We start from the raw sequence: 15,549 nt of genomic DNA, 5'->3' as shown, positions 1-15,549 counted from the left end.
ATCTAGAACGCCGCGGACAGCCCCTGTTACAAAACAAGTGCAAATCTTGCTTCTAGAACGAATCCAAAGAAGAGGGGATGAGCGCTGAAAGACAGAAATCAAGTGTTAAGCATTATTTATATCTTAATCCCTGGGCTATTTCTACCAACTACCTGCAGAACATTAATAAGAGCTGGGAAAGGCTTTTATCTTTCAGCTTCGGTGCTGGTATTGTGAAATATTTATTTTGTTTTCTGGCTGGACACGAACCCCCAGCTCAATTCCAGAGAATGCCCATGTACTAATTTGCACAAACAAACTTTGGTACATTTCCTCTTCTTTTATGAATATTATAAAATGTGTACCAAAGAATTCCTCATACAATTTTTGAAGTTTAGGAATCCCAACTTTGTATGGAAGCATATAATTTTTTATTCGATTATCAGATGATGAAACGTGGTCATGCGACTCTGTTTCTTAAAGCCGCTGTCTGCTCCAGGAGATCAATCATTTTAGATTATTTTCAGTGTATTGTTAAATCAATACTTGACTCTATTTTAATTTCTGTTTTATTCATCACAGCCTGTTTTTACCCAGATTGTTAGTCATTAATATCCCAAACCTGATGATTTTCCATATTTTATTTGCATGTTTTTAATAACTTGTATGTATACCATTGCAATTTTTTCACGTCTTGCATGCTTATATGGCTGTTCACAGCCGTATAAAGAGAATTCTGATTCTGATTATTTCATACCAATTCAACACAGAAGGATGATCTGTGTCCCCCATTTGCTTTAATGTGTCTGCCCCATTCCCAACAACCTGAGGAAAATTAATGATCAGGTCCTTTCCCAAGATTTCTACCCCAACTCCAACATCCATTCCAGAAGAACACATGTAGGAGAAATCAAAATCCTCATTTCTGTGGCCTTCTATACATTTGACAACACATTTTTACAGATGCCCCTCAGGAGTCCATGCCCCCTTTCACTGTGAGAAATAGGGTGTCTCTGTCCATAGTCCTTCCAAAAGTAATTGGAGCATTCTTAATCGATCACACAAGAGCACGTTAGCATAAGCGACCACCTGAGCCGGTTATCTAGGTACTAGTCTGTTCCCTGAGCATATGAAGCCACCTTACATGTGGTCAGAAGAATCTTCCTTACCACCGCCAGTGTATGTTTTTCCTAACTCTTCCCACCGCCCCCCCCCCCACACACAGGGCGCACCACTCTTGTTTCTTTGCTGCGAAATTGTTTATGTGCTAGAGCGCAGTGGCTAGTCCACAGAAACACCAGTTTCTCAAAAGTCATCAGTGCTCCAAGCACTCCTTTAACCAGAAGGAGAAAGCCTTTCATTGACGTGCTCAAACAGCCTATTTTAACCATTCAGAATCCTATCATATTTCTGCACAATACCCCTCTCTCCACTTTTGAAAAGCCTCACTATCCAGCCCTGATTGAAAATCTGAGTTCCTGTGGAGTGAATGTAGATGGAAAGCTTCTAAGATTTATCTTGTGTCTGAGAAAATCCCACACTCTTTGGGTGGCCCTATCATATTTCACACACATGGAACTTCCCACACTGCTGCACAGCTAACATGTCCTTGTGCCAGCTCACCCTCACAGCCTCTCTGGTATCCCTGCTGCAGCTGTTGGGACACCAGTGTACTGCTGTCCCAGCTGTTCGCCTCCCCGCTCACCACCGCGCACTGCTACCACCTTATTTGTTTATTTTACCACTTTGTCTGTGCCATTGTTATGTTCTCTGTGCCCAGCTCAGTTTTTTTCTCTGTTTCCACTGATCATTACACCTGTTAGCCATTCCTTCCATGTTTAGCTAGACGCTAGTCGCAATTACCTGTTTTACTTTTCAATTGTTCAGTATCCTTCTAATTGTTGCACTTGTTGTTTTCTGCCCGCAGCGAGCTGGCCTCCTTGCCACTTGCTTTCCGGTCATTTTCTCCATTTGTGTTTCTCCCACCTCTTGCCACCCAGTGCCCCTCCCTCTCCCAGGATCTACGTAATGGATATTGCAGCATGGTTGAACCACCGGCACGCCAAAGGCAAGGCCATCTGCGCCCATTCGCACCATTGCGGAGTTTCTGGCCCTGGACCATTATAAATCAATAATTAATTATAAATCAATTATTGCTTAATTAACATCCCAACCTGTACCCCTACACACCTGACAACCCACACCTAAAATATAACAATAAAAAATATAATATTTTCAAAATGTATATAATTAATTAGCAATTAATTAATTAATAATGAATCAATAATGAATTATTAATCAATTATTATTTAACCTCCCACCCAATACCCCTTCAAACCCAACAACCAGCATCTAAAATATAACTTAAACAAATATTAGTTAAAAAATGTACAACATTTATTACCAATTAAATCATTTAAAAAACTATTAATTAATTATACTACTTAATTAACTTTCCACCCTGTACCCTTGCAAACCTACCAACCCGCTACAACACTATCAATTACTATTTTACAATTACATGAAAAATAGAAATTACTTAAAATGACAAACTATATTTAAAAACATTAACAATTATACAAACAATATAAAACATATACAATTACAATATTATTTAAAACACATAAAGATAATAAAACACGATATTTTGTACAACTATATTTTTGACAACGATATTAACAGCGATAGTCTTGAAAACAATATTACTTACCTTTTGAAAATCGACATTTTTGTCTGCCATATTACTGCATCACAATCTTTCTGCATCGCGATATTAAAAACTCAAAATTTGTGTGAGTTGATATTTATGACTTGATATTTTGTCGCTCATGTACGTGGATTAACACTTTGTTCCAAAATGGCTCCTCCCACCATTTGTGCTTTACTCAACCTGTCAAGTAGATTCTTAGCTAGAAAAAGGTAATATATATGGGTATATGTTATGTGTAATGCTGAATAGAGAAAGAGAAATCTCTCTGCCCTGGATGTGCATGTTTCCATGCATCTGAAAGTCATTGATCCAAAATGTGTTCTTTCAATTTTATGGACATAGCTTTCATATATGAGGAAGCTTGGACTGAACTATCTAGTTCCGGGTCCCACACTAAATTGACATTCCCGCCCTCACTTAAACAGCCACTTGCAAAGCCCACATGATCTTCTATTACCTTTCAGAGGAATTCATCCTGGTGAGTATTCAGGCCATATATAATATTATGTGTGTATGCTTCCCCTTGTGTCTCAACAGTTAAGACAATGGGTGTCTAGTAACTGAGTTTGATCACCTGCCAAATACCTTTAAACCTTGCTCTTCTTATTGGAAGGAGTTAATGCACCGGACATATCATTACTTCTACCAAAAGTTGCACACACATTTCACAACATGTATGGGCTGTTTGTGGCCCGGTTTCCTTTTGAACTATTTCCTGTAAATAAAAGAAAAAAACTAAACTATAACCTCCATTTTATTAGCACGGAGTACCCCCCCTCCCTCACCCCACACCTCCAAACACAAATTCACAGCACATGCATTGACAAACCACTGAATTATCCATGGCGAGGGCTTTGGGGGATAACAAACCAATCTCTGGGTTCACACAACAAATCTTCCCAGATGAAAATTGCATTCCTTTTCTCCCATGTCCTCCCCACCCAAGTCTGTAGAATCTATTATTGGATTTTGGATATCACTTCCTGCTTTCCCATAAAAGCTGTGTGTCCTGTTAGAAGTGTACCTACAAACTTTCCTCCGAGTTCATTGTACGACCAGACAGTCTTGTCTATTCACTTGCCATTTCCAACTATGAATACCCTTACCCTCCTTTACACAAACTCCCAATTAACTTTCATTTTCGTGTTTGTTTGCATTTATGCTCTCTTTTCGCTGGACTCTCTAAACCTTAAAAAAGAAAAGACAGAGGCCACAATTTTGTGAGCCCCTCCTTCCATCTGGACCACATACTTGTGGTCTTCCACCTTTGTCACTAAACCAATCCCTAACTCTTAATCCCGTAATCTGTTTGTGGATTTCGCTAGCAATCTGACATCATCGCTCAAGACAATAGGATCACTGCAACCTGTTTTCTGTTTTTAAATATTCTGCAAATAAAATCCCTTCTCTTTTTACATTTTGAATGCGGCAAAATGGCAGTCCAAGCCACCACAACCTCTTCCTTTCATTTCGGTAACGCACCTTCTCTGGTTCACCTGTAGAGATGATCAGCATAATGTCTGAAACAAGGCTGCTCATCTTTATTTGGGCCTCAGTAGGTTTGAATCTTTCTTCTACCACCTTTCCACTCCCCACTGACTCCCTATAACAAGCATTGGCATAGCCAATAGGTCTCGCCTTTGGGACCTTATAAGTGTTTAGCCATGCAACAGTTGCATAACTAAATACTTATAAGGTCCCAAAAGCGAGACATATTGGCTATGTCAAGCGACCGTGCAGCCGCGAAAGTGATCGCGATCAAACATCAAAGCGGCCGCAAATGTGAAAGTAATCGCGGTCAAGCGCGGCGCGCGCGCCCGTGCACATGCACTGTAGCTCTAGGCTGGCATGACAGCACTTTTTGGAGCCCTCTCAAAAAGTCTCGCCAGACCAGCGCATGCGCTGGGTCAGGCGAGACCTAAAAAACGGATTGCCTTTAAATCGGTCAAGCACAACATGCCATATACACGAGAGGTAATTTACAGGACTTTTCTCATCCTATAATCCTCATAGCAGCTAATCTTTAAGAAGTCTTGCATATGGCATGCACCAACTGTAAATTCCTTCTTGTTCCTAGCTGCTACTCTGTGGAATTTCTTTCCTCTCGGTCTACACTCTAGCACCAACTCTCTCGGTTTTAGAAAACAGCTGAAGGCTCATATTTCTCTCCTAAATCTACATCTCTTTGAATCCCTTTCAAGAGCCTTTCAGCAGGACACATCAAGCAATCATACACTTAATGCCTTTCATTTCATGCATCAGTTTTATTTCTGTTTCATTAGTTTAGCTGAATTGAAGAAGGCTTCTTACAAAATAGAAAATAACTCCCAAATATTTGAATATGTCGTAATCATTTGTACAGAGTTGTGTAACTCATCATGATGTAGCATTTTGATTGGATGTAAATTACACCATCAACTATCCTTGCGCTGTTTCTCTTATTTATAGTATTCCATGTACTGTCAAATTTCTTCTTTTCTTCTTAATTCTGTTCGTATGCACTCATTTACAAAAACATATCCTGAGTAGAGAAAATAGTGTGAAAAACGCAGGATAATCCATGCAATAATTAATACAAATGTATCAATATCTCTATACAGAATTTGTGGCACTCTGTTATTAATGTTTATACTTACTGCTATTATTATCGACACTCCTCAATACAAAGAAAATATGTCATTAATAAATCACTTTGCTTTATCATCACAATCAAAGCGTCAGCCCAAGACAAAATATCTCTCCCCACACAAAATACACAAAATACAGCAACCACACACTACACCAGCAAAACGCGAAAACATCTATCTCGTATACACATTCACTTTGAAAGCGCCTTCTTGTGAACATTGTGGTGCTTCTTTACTAGCCCATTGTGCCGACGGTGTGTGTCTTTTTTTGTTGCACGGGCGGTGCTGGGTGCCTGCCCATATTTACAAGGCCATGTAAAAGTCACCCTGCGTGGCTTTTCATGGCCTTGTAAATATTGGCCCTTTTCATGAAAGGGGCAATCCATGGGTGTTGCTGTGGGTGTTCCCACACACTATCCATGGAACCTGACACATTCCCAGATTTACAAGGTTTTGTAACCCTGGGATGCGTCAGATTCCTCCTCTCCCAAGGGGAGCTGTAAGGGAGGCGCATCGTGGAGAAATACCTTTATTTCTCCTCGTTTTTCCTATTTCTGTGTGTGCTGCTGAAGCACACATAGAAAGAGGAAATCACCTCTCATGATTGTTTTTGTTCAGGAAGGTGTCCCTTCCTGCACAAGAACAATCACCAGTACAGTGCAGGCACTCTTGCGCAGAAACCCTTGCACTATGGCACAAGGGTGAATGCATTGGCGCATGGCAGCTCATTGTGCGCCAGAATAGGGAAAAAGGATAGGAATGAGTCAATATCTTTTAGTTATGGCTCATTCATGCCCTTTTCTTTTGACGCACTGTAGCCCAGTAGGAAGGCTTGTTTCGCTGCCGTGTGCCAAAATGTTGTAAATGTGGCACCGTGAGTAGAATATCTGTTTGATGTCAACAGATTTCCCTCCTAAGCATAAGTGTCAGTTCCAAATGTTCAGCCTCTACAGTGCAGTCCATGTATCACTTCAGTGAGCACACCACATCAAACTACATATTGCAACCTTCCGGCCATTTCCACCCACATAGCGCTTCATATCAATAAACCAAAAGTTGTTTGGCAGGTTATTGAGGTACAAACTATAGAGCTGCAACAGTGTCATCTCCAGAATATTAAGCAACACTATGGTGCCAATTACGATCCGGTAAAAAAAATTCCCGTACGACTCGTATCCGGTCTTTTTACCGTACGAATCGTACAAGTGCTGTACAAACTGGCAATCACGATTCGCATGGTAAAAAGTCCATACGAACCGCCTTGGGAATTATTCCCCACACGTCCTCGGGTCGGAAAATGTGTCCGACACGTCCTCGGACGATTTACCGTACAAACGTGAAAAGCGAAGCCCGACCGGGGAATCACGATCCGTCCCGGGCGTCCGAATATACAACCGTATGGTTAAAAGACCGTCCGCACCGAACTCCAATAGCAACCATGGAGACGTCCAAACAGGTGCCCGGTACGCGCCGTAACCCCCCCAGCCCCCGCATGTACGCGCCGTACCCCCCCCCAGCCCCCGCATATACGCGCCGTACCCCCCCAGCCCCCGCATGTACGCGCCGTACCCCCCGTGTATGTACACCCGAGTACGTGTCGAACCCCCCCCGTGTATGTACACCCGAGTACGTGTCGAACCCCCCGTGTATGTACACCCGAGTACGTGTCGAACCCCCCCGTGTATGTACACCCGAGTACGTGTCGAACCCCCCTTGTACGTTCGAGTCGTACCCCCACCCGTGTATGTACGGTGCGTACCCCCAGCGCGTACACGGGTGTACATACACGGGGGGTTCGACACGTACACGGGTGTACATACACGGGGGGGTTCGACACGTACTCGGGTGTACATACACGGGTGGGGGTACAACTCGAACGTACACGGGTGTACATACACGGGGGGGTTCGACACGTACACGGGTGTACATACACGGGGGGGTTCGACACGTACATGGGTGTACATACACGGGGGGTACGGCGCGTACTCGGGTGTACATACACGGGTGGGGGTACGACTCGAACGTACACAGGTGTACATACACGGGGGGGTTCGACACGTACACGGGTGTACATACACGGGGGGGTACGGCGCGTACTCGGGTGTACATACGCGGGTGGGGGTACGACTCGAACGTACACGGGTGTACATACACGGGGGGCTCGACACATACACGGGTGTACATACACGGGGGGTTCGACACGTACACGGGTGTACATACACGGGGGGGTTCGACACATACACGGGTGTACATACACGGGGGGTATGGCGCGTACATGCGGGGGCTGGGAAGGGGTACGGCGCATACATGCGGGGATGGGGGGGGTACGGCGCGTACATGCGGGGGCTGGGGGGGTACGGCACGTACATGCGGGGGCTGGGGGGGGGTACGGCACTTACCGGGCCACCTACTCTGGTCGTTTCGCGCCGTACTTCGCTTTTCCGGCACTTTTTGAGTGCCGTAAAAATATTGCCGTCCGGACTGCTGTCGGTTCGAATCGTAATTCCTGGGTCGTGAAACGCGGCCTGAGAGCGTCCCGACGTCACGTCGGCGCATTCCCTGGATCCCATTTGTATGTATCTTTTCGTCGGTCGGTGTTTTGTACGACTCGTACGGAAATGGTGTTTCCGTGCGAATCGTACTTGCATGTTTGTAAAGTTTTACGACCTGGTACGAGTCGGATGGAAAAAAGCCTCCGTCCGACGGTTCGTACCCGGTTTTTGCCAGATCGTAATCGGCACCTAGGTTGTCAATTCAATTATAAAGAATTGACAATGGAGTGTTGTTCTTTACTCCCCATTTATTTACCTTGACAAAAAAACACAATATTGTGGTAGAACACCAAAGCACCTGGGTAAGACCCTACAACAACAGAGTACCTTTCAACCTCACTCCAGTCCCTTGTATCCCACATAGCAGAGGCAATCCACATGGCACAGGGCATTTCCCATTCCTACTACTGGACACCGAATCCCACACACTACAGGGTATTCCCTCTCTACTTACTAAGTGCAGGGTATCACCGAACTTTCCTATATGGGGAGTCTTTCATCCATATGACGTAGGAAATTGCTTGACCCTCACTGCAGAGTACAAGTATCTTTAAACCCCCCACAATTCAGGCTACATCTGAAACACCATTCAGTACCACTTAATATTCCTCAATTCACATATAAATCTTCTCCAATCTTCAAATAGCAGCACGTAACATTCCACATCATGAATATCATAGGGTCATTAACAGTCCTTACCCATGAGGAGGTTTCTGTCTCGTAACATTTGCAGCTCAAGGTATATATAAACCTTTACTCGACAGAACAGAGTAGCCTTCAAACCATTAAGTGTCATTGGCGTAATTCTTCAAACTTTGCTTTCTCACCCACAGGTGACACCAGTGAACCTAGTTCAATGCACCAGCGCTGAATGTGAGCAACAGGTTATTGTAGCCCTATAACGCCTTCCAGTACATTTTTGAAGTAATTATTGCTTTTGGTTTACTAACAGTCCCAATGAGGGGATCAGGGAAACCATGGTAACAGAAAAAAATCTATTTTGTTGTTCACTATATCATGTACACATTGTACTAAGAAGGATAGACACTTTCAAATAAAAACATGTATTTTGACAGGAATTACCTGTTTCTCAGGACTAAACAACTACACAGGATATCTTTAAAGCAGCAGGAAAGCAAGTTGTAAGGAACAAGAACAAAGTGAACTTTCAAGCATGTTTAAAATGTGATCTAAAACAAAACATCATAAAACCGACTTCTATACGCGAGAGCATGGAAAGCAGAGCAACTTACAGTCCAGAGTTTCTTAGGGAGAAGAGACCCACTGCATACATTGTTCACAGCAAGTGTAGGCCTGGGTGTTGAACTCCGCTCCGTTTGCGGAGTTTGCGGAATTTTCCGCACTCCGCCCTGAGATCTTTCCTCGCTCGCCAACATCAAGTTGACGAGCGCGAGCAAGGAAAATCCACCTCTCAGTGAGATTTCTCAACGCGGGTGGACGATTTTCCCAATGCGGGTGGTCGCGGATAGTCGCGACTGATTGCATTGAGAAACCGTCTGTTCATGTTGAGAAAGCTGCTGCTTGAGTAGAAAATCTACTCGAGTGGCAGAAAAGAAGTGGCACCCTCTTGCGCTGTGCCTTGTGCCATTTGTGCTGATTTTACAGCGCAGGACAAACACCCGGCGGATAAAATCTATGTGAACGGTGTGACCAAACGCACCCGCCACTTGCAAAACCCCGCGTAGCACGGTGGAGTTTTTTAGTCACTTGGCAGAGTTTGGCATAGCGGAACTCCGCGGCCTCTGCCCAGGCTGAAGCAAGGGTTGTCATCAGGGAGGCATAAAGGCAGTGTTCCCTGTGAAGGGCAAACACACACTGCGGTAGCAACCTTCCTCCGAGACTCTGCTTTGTTACCACTGAGAGAGATGTAGCATCTTCAAAGTGTGCTGACAGCAGGTGAGACCGTCTTCTGGCAGAATCTCAGGCGACAGTCTGAGTGAAGGACCTCTCCTCTTAAGTGGTCAAATGGTGGTCCTCATACACTAAATATTATCAACAATTGGGATTTCTGACATACGAGCACATCAATTCAGACTACACTGTTTTGACTAAATGTCTGTACTGTGTTCTATTTGAACATCGGATGGTGACAAATAGAAACTTGACTCAGACTGATATTGCATCAGGTGTTATATGTGACACTGTCACAGTTCTTAGAAAGATAAGGTCAGACAACATCTGCATTAAATATCAGACATGAGAATAAATGTGCATACATTGAGAAAGATGACTTCCTCCATGGCCTGAAATGGTGAAAGGGGCCTACCTAAAAAGGAGTCAGATTAGATGGACCGTACATCACATCCGTGAGTATTTCCCAACCCTCACTGCACAGCACAGACAGTCCATTTATTTATCCAGCTCAAAGTATCTTTAATCTCATAGAACAAGGGAATTCATCAAATCAAACAGCACAGGACAATTCTCAACCTGTACAGCAATCATCACAACTGTAACCAAGTGACCTTGAGATGAATGCACAGAACTGTGTCTTCTTTCTCTAGTTCAACTTGAGTAAATATGATTATAGTTGCAAGGCCTAGGTGGTAGCGGGCTCTGTCATTAGGAGGCATTTTCCAAACTGCACCTTCAACCAAATGCAGAACCCCTGCATGTGCAGCATCATCACATATCCAGACCCTAACAGCACTGGTAAAAGACATATCAAGAATAACAATGCACACACTCACCACACACAAAGCAAGGGCAGCATGACAAATAACAGCACATACCTGACACATAGATGAGGTACAGCATCATGGAAAAGAGCCAACCAAGTTGAGTAGTTCATCTATACAAAGAATGTTAGTGACATAAAGCAGTCGTTCAAGCACCCATATACAGAGGACAGACAAGCATTGACCATGCCAATAGGTCTGGCTTTAAAGGAATATATGATTGGTAATGTGAAGCATTACAAGTAAATACCATGGGAATAGATGAGTATTTCTATGGAAGCACAGAACAGTAAAATAATATTGGTGGACGTTAAATGGTCAGGTAACAATTGCACTGTCAAACGTGGACTAAAAATCCATATAGGTTAATGACTGACCTCCTCCTGTCAGTGCTGCTACCAAACAAAAACAACATCAGATATCTAGTTATCTAAGACACTTCAATAGCATTTCAAAGCCATTTGCGTGCCCCTGAAAGTGCAAGCTTAGATAGCTGGATAAATAAATAAAATAAATGTGTTTATAAATAAATAAACACAGCTAGATCACAGCTGTGTGAAAGACAAGCACTTTTTTGTGGATGCCCACTACTTCTATCCAATCAAAACATGTACTCCTGGCCCCTGACATCTGGGCGGAAGCCCACCTCCAGTGACACTCACATAATCATCTGGTAACAGCTGCGCTGTCAAGCCTAACCATAAACATGGAGCATGATCAGGATCAGCGCAATATGCTCACTGACGCACGTGTGCACACAGACATATATAACTACACACACACACTAATATACACGCACAGTTGCACACACGCGCAGTACCTTCGCATAGACAAGAGGAGTTTATTTTGTCATATGACCTAGAATATTACATATAGTTCACTTTTGGAGGAGGGCTCATTCGATCTAATTATTTTTATGGAATGCTTCTGCAATAACTCATGCTTTTTATGAATCAGTTTTACAATCCATCCAGATATATTTTACATCATTTTTCGCAAGAGTACTCCGAGCAAGTCGTAGAACATTTACACAGGTATCTAATATTCATGTACAGCTTATGAAACCATAAATATCTCTACAAGCAAGCTACAGATAGGTCTGCCTCTTAGTCACCAGAGAGTTATTTACATGTCTTGCGTTCCTAGATATCAATAATTTCAAATTATAGTCAGATATCCCAGCAGGTTGCAAGATTCATTTTTGATTTTCGTGTCTAGCATCAGACTCCATATAGGTTATAAAACTGCAGTAGTAGGGCCATATTAACAAAGTGGGTGCACCTGGGTGCATCCGAACCAGTTGCAAAACGATCAAACAGAAAACTCGCACAAAAAGGCTGCTTAGTGTCCGAGTTGGTTCACGTACAACAGACAAGCATGGAGGGGCAGATAAAACTATAGCTTTGTGTCTGTGTGGAGGGGGCTCCAACCATGACCCTGAAGGCGAAAGTGATGAATCCACGAATGTTTGTGCTAGAGCCAGGGGTCAGAGTGCAGGGTGCCCATGCATATTGACAAGATTGACTCTCCCGCATTAAAATGCACATAGCAGTCCTGGATTTCTATTGAAAGGTATTCAGGGGCACCTTGGTTGCTACCACCCAAATGTAAATGCACCAGTGGCGCAAACTACAAAATAATATTTATGAACCCATGCAAAGCCACTGTGCATGGCTTTGAATGTCCTCATAGATATGGAGTAACGCAAGGCAGCGCAAATCGCCAAGGATTTTGACGCTTCCCCAGATTTACAAAACCATGTGAACATGGGGATGCGCCAAAACACTACACCTCCCCAGGGAAGGAGCAACGAGGATGAGAAAGTTTTTATATTTCTCCTTGCTTTTTTCCTCTTTCTATGTGTGTGAGGAAAAAGCCTCTCAGGATTGTTTGTGTGCAGGAAGGTGCCCCTTCCTGCACAAAAAGAATCCTGCCGATAACACAGGCACCCTTACACGTTGGTGCAAGGGGGCCTGCATTGGCACTAGGCTGCCGAAATGGTGCCAGCACAGGGGGAAACGGCAGGAATGCACCATATTGGATAAGTACAGTGCATTGCTTCCCTTTCACTTTGATGTAGGGCAGTGCAGGAAGGTGACTTGCTGCACTGCCCAACACCAACACCCCATAAATGAGGCCCCCCTGTATTTCTGTAGATACTTTTTGATCTCTTACGCAGTATGATTATTTAATCCTTGCTTGGAATAAAGCAACATGTGCAATTTACTCATGGACCACATCTTCTGCAATGTGACCCATGGTCTTAAGGGACAGGTGATACTTTCCAATCAATTCCCTGCACTACGAATGTAGTATAATGTGTGCTAATGAGGTCATTTTTAGATTAGAGAATGGAGTTATGTCCACTTCTAATAACAGCTCTCTCAATTCCACTTGCCCCAGTGTTATGGAAAAGTAGGATTTATTTTTTTACATTCTTCTCCCAGTGGATAGAAATTTCACTCAGAAGTGTTTCTCACCTCTATTTTGTGTCATTGCAGGCAACAACATAAAGCCAATTAGGGTAATATTGTGAACTTTGGATGTGGCACACTGAAGGGTCACTAATTATGACATCCTAATACCACTCAGACAATTGAACTTTCAAGGTAGCGGCTACTGATTTTAAATCACATGACAAATTAATACCATCACTCCAAAAATAATGTATTTTTCTAAACCTCTTCAATATAGTTGTTCTAAATGATTTAGATATTTTTCACTTTAGCAATGTGATATTTACTCTAATTTGTTAGGTCTGGCATTAGCCAATATTTTTTGATTTTACTAAAATATTTGTATTATATATTTATTTATATTGGCTGTCTGCCAGCCCTCTGCAACCATTGGCCTTGCATTGTGACATTCGCATTTTACTTCAACCCAATAAAGCATACAGCATGGGATCGTTGGTCAGCCCACTTCAGCCATTGGCTAACTTCACTTTGCCTGAGAACATTTTGCCTTGTCACAAAGAGCTCACACATACAAAGTATATCCTTTAAGTGTCAGGGACTGCTAAATCAGTGTGTGATTTTTGAGAAGCCCCAAATATTTTTGTTTTAAGGAATTTTTTTTAAAGATTAACTAGAGCTTGGCAGCTACTCCACCAATAAAGTTTGCAAAAACCAGGAGAAAATAAAACAAGCATTGACAATGACAGAATGTTGGTGGCCTATGTTGGACCTAAAGGCTTTGACAATATTTGGTTGTCCTGTATTAACATGACTCGTTTTCCACTGAGTCTGTTTTTAAACTGACCTCTTGTGTCAGAACACTGTATACCTTAATTGATTTTTAAGATGCATCCTATTACACACCACTCAGTGCTGCAGATCTGCATGTGGTAAACACCCCAGACTACTTTTGAGATTTGCCGGAACAGTTTGTAACAAATGAGTTAAATGGTCAGTCAGAGTAACAACTTGGAGTCTATCACTTCCAACATGGGGTTTGTATTACCATTCTGGTTTTGTAACAATAATTATCAATTCCAGTTCCATGATCTATTGATGGATAGCATGAAAATACAGTAGTTTCAAAGGTACCAGCATTTTATTAGCATTTTGTTTGTGGCTCTTGCTCCCCTAATGTTTGACCACTGCCTGTTGGAAAATAATCCTCTATAGCAAGAGAGTGCCCCCCTTTAAATCCCTGCAACGTGTGGCAGGCACAGTGAGGTGCCTGCCACACGCTGCAGGGATTTGCACAAGCTCCCATAGAGAAATGGGACTTTGCGACAGCACCACATGCAGTCGCATCATTATGGGGTGTTCAGAACCGCCGACCTAGGGTCAGTCGGTTTCCACACCTAAACAGTGTCGGGCGGACTCAAGTCCGCTGACATCTAATTAGGGCCGATATCTCATCTTTTGGACTAGCATTCCACTTTCAAGTAGATGATCATACAATCTCACTATGCTTCTAATCTACCACCAATGTTAATTACAATATTTCTAACTGCATTTCTGTTTTCAGCTTCTCGCTGTCCACTACTGTAATTCATAAATACTCGATGGTGAACACACTTGTTTTCGAAATCCTCCACTCAAGCCTCTTCATTGGTTTACGATTTTCCTTCACTTATTTCCTACCTTGATCCCTTGATCCCTTGCTCTACTTTTCTTTTCACATTCCTTCAATCTACTGCACTTGGAAGCACTTAATCTACAACTTTCACGAAAATCTCATACTGTCTATTGAGTTAATTCTCAGGTTTTCTACTACAGGTGTTGTACACAACTTTAATCCATTGCATGAAAACAGTATTGGAATATGTTGTGTCTGTATATAAGAAATAGCAACAGTCTGTGAACATGGGCACAGGACTCGCTCTCTGAGATTTTAGTTTCCAGACTCAGGAGCCTATTCACAAAGGTAAATCTACGTGTGTGGATTTAATACAAATACATCTACTCTTACATTTTTAAGTAACTTTGATACTTTTGGCTAGCCACCATTTACAAGTGCAAAGTTACTCAAAACTGAACATTTACATGTCCCCTACATGGAATCAGTAAAAATGCCAGAAACAGCAATAAAGTTACTACTTGTAGTGACTTTGCAACAGTGTTTCAAGTTCCTCACACTTGGCAGAGAACTCTGCAATCGGTGGGGGGGGGGGAGTTTCCATATGTTAAAATGTAGGGGAAAGTGGCAAGGTTTTGACAGCTTTAAAAACATTAGCAAAAATATTTTTGAGAGAAATATTAATGGTAGCTAATTTTAAATATTTATTCTAAATGTAGAACAATATAAAAATGTTACAGAATTAATAAATTATTTTTAAAATAAAAATGTATTTATTTTGAAAATATTAAATTAAAATACAATTATTTTCCAGAAGTTTATATTATAATACTTGTATTAAATATGAATATTACATTACTTTTACATTTGAAAAATATGAATGAGATATTCTAAAATGAAATAAGTGTTTTTTATTTAGAGACTTTTTATTTTGTAATATATGTATTTATATA

Source organism: Triturus cristatus, chromosome 9 (genome assembly GCF_964204655.1).
Source record: "Triturus cristatus chromosome 9, aTriCri1.1, whole genome shotgun sequence".
Taxonomy (NCBI): Eukaryota; Metazoa; Chordata; class Amphibia; order Caudata; family Salamandridae; genus Triturus; species Triturus cristatus.
The sequence above is the reverse complement of the archived record's forward strand: the minus strand, read 5'-3'. Positions refer to the sequence as shown.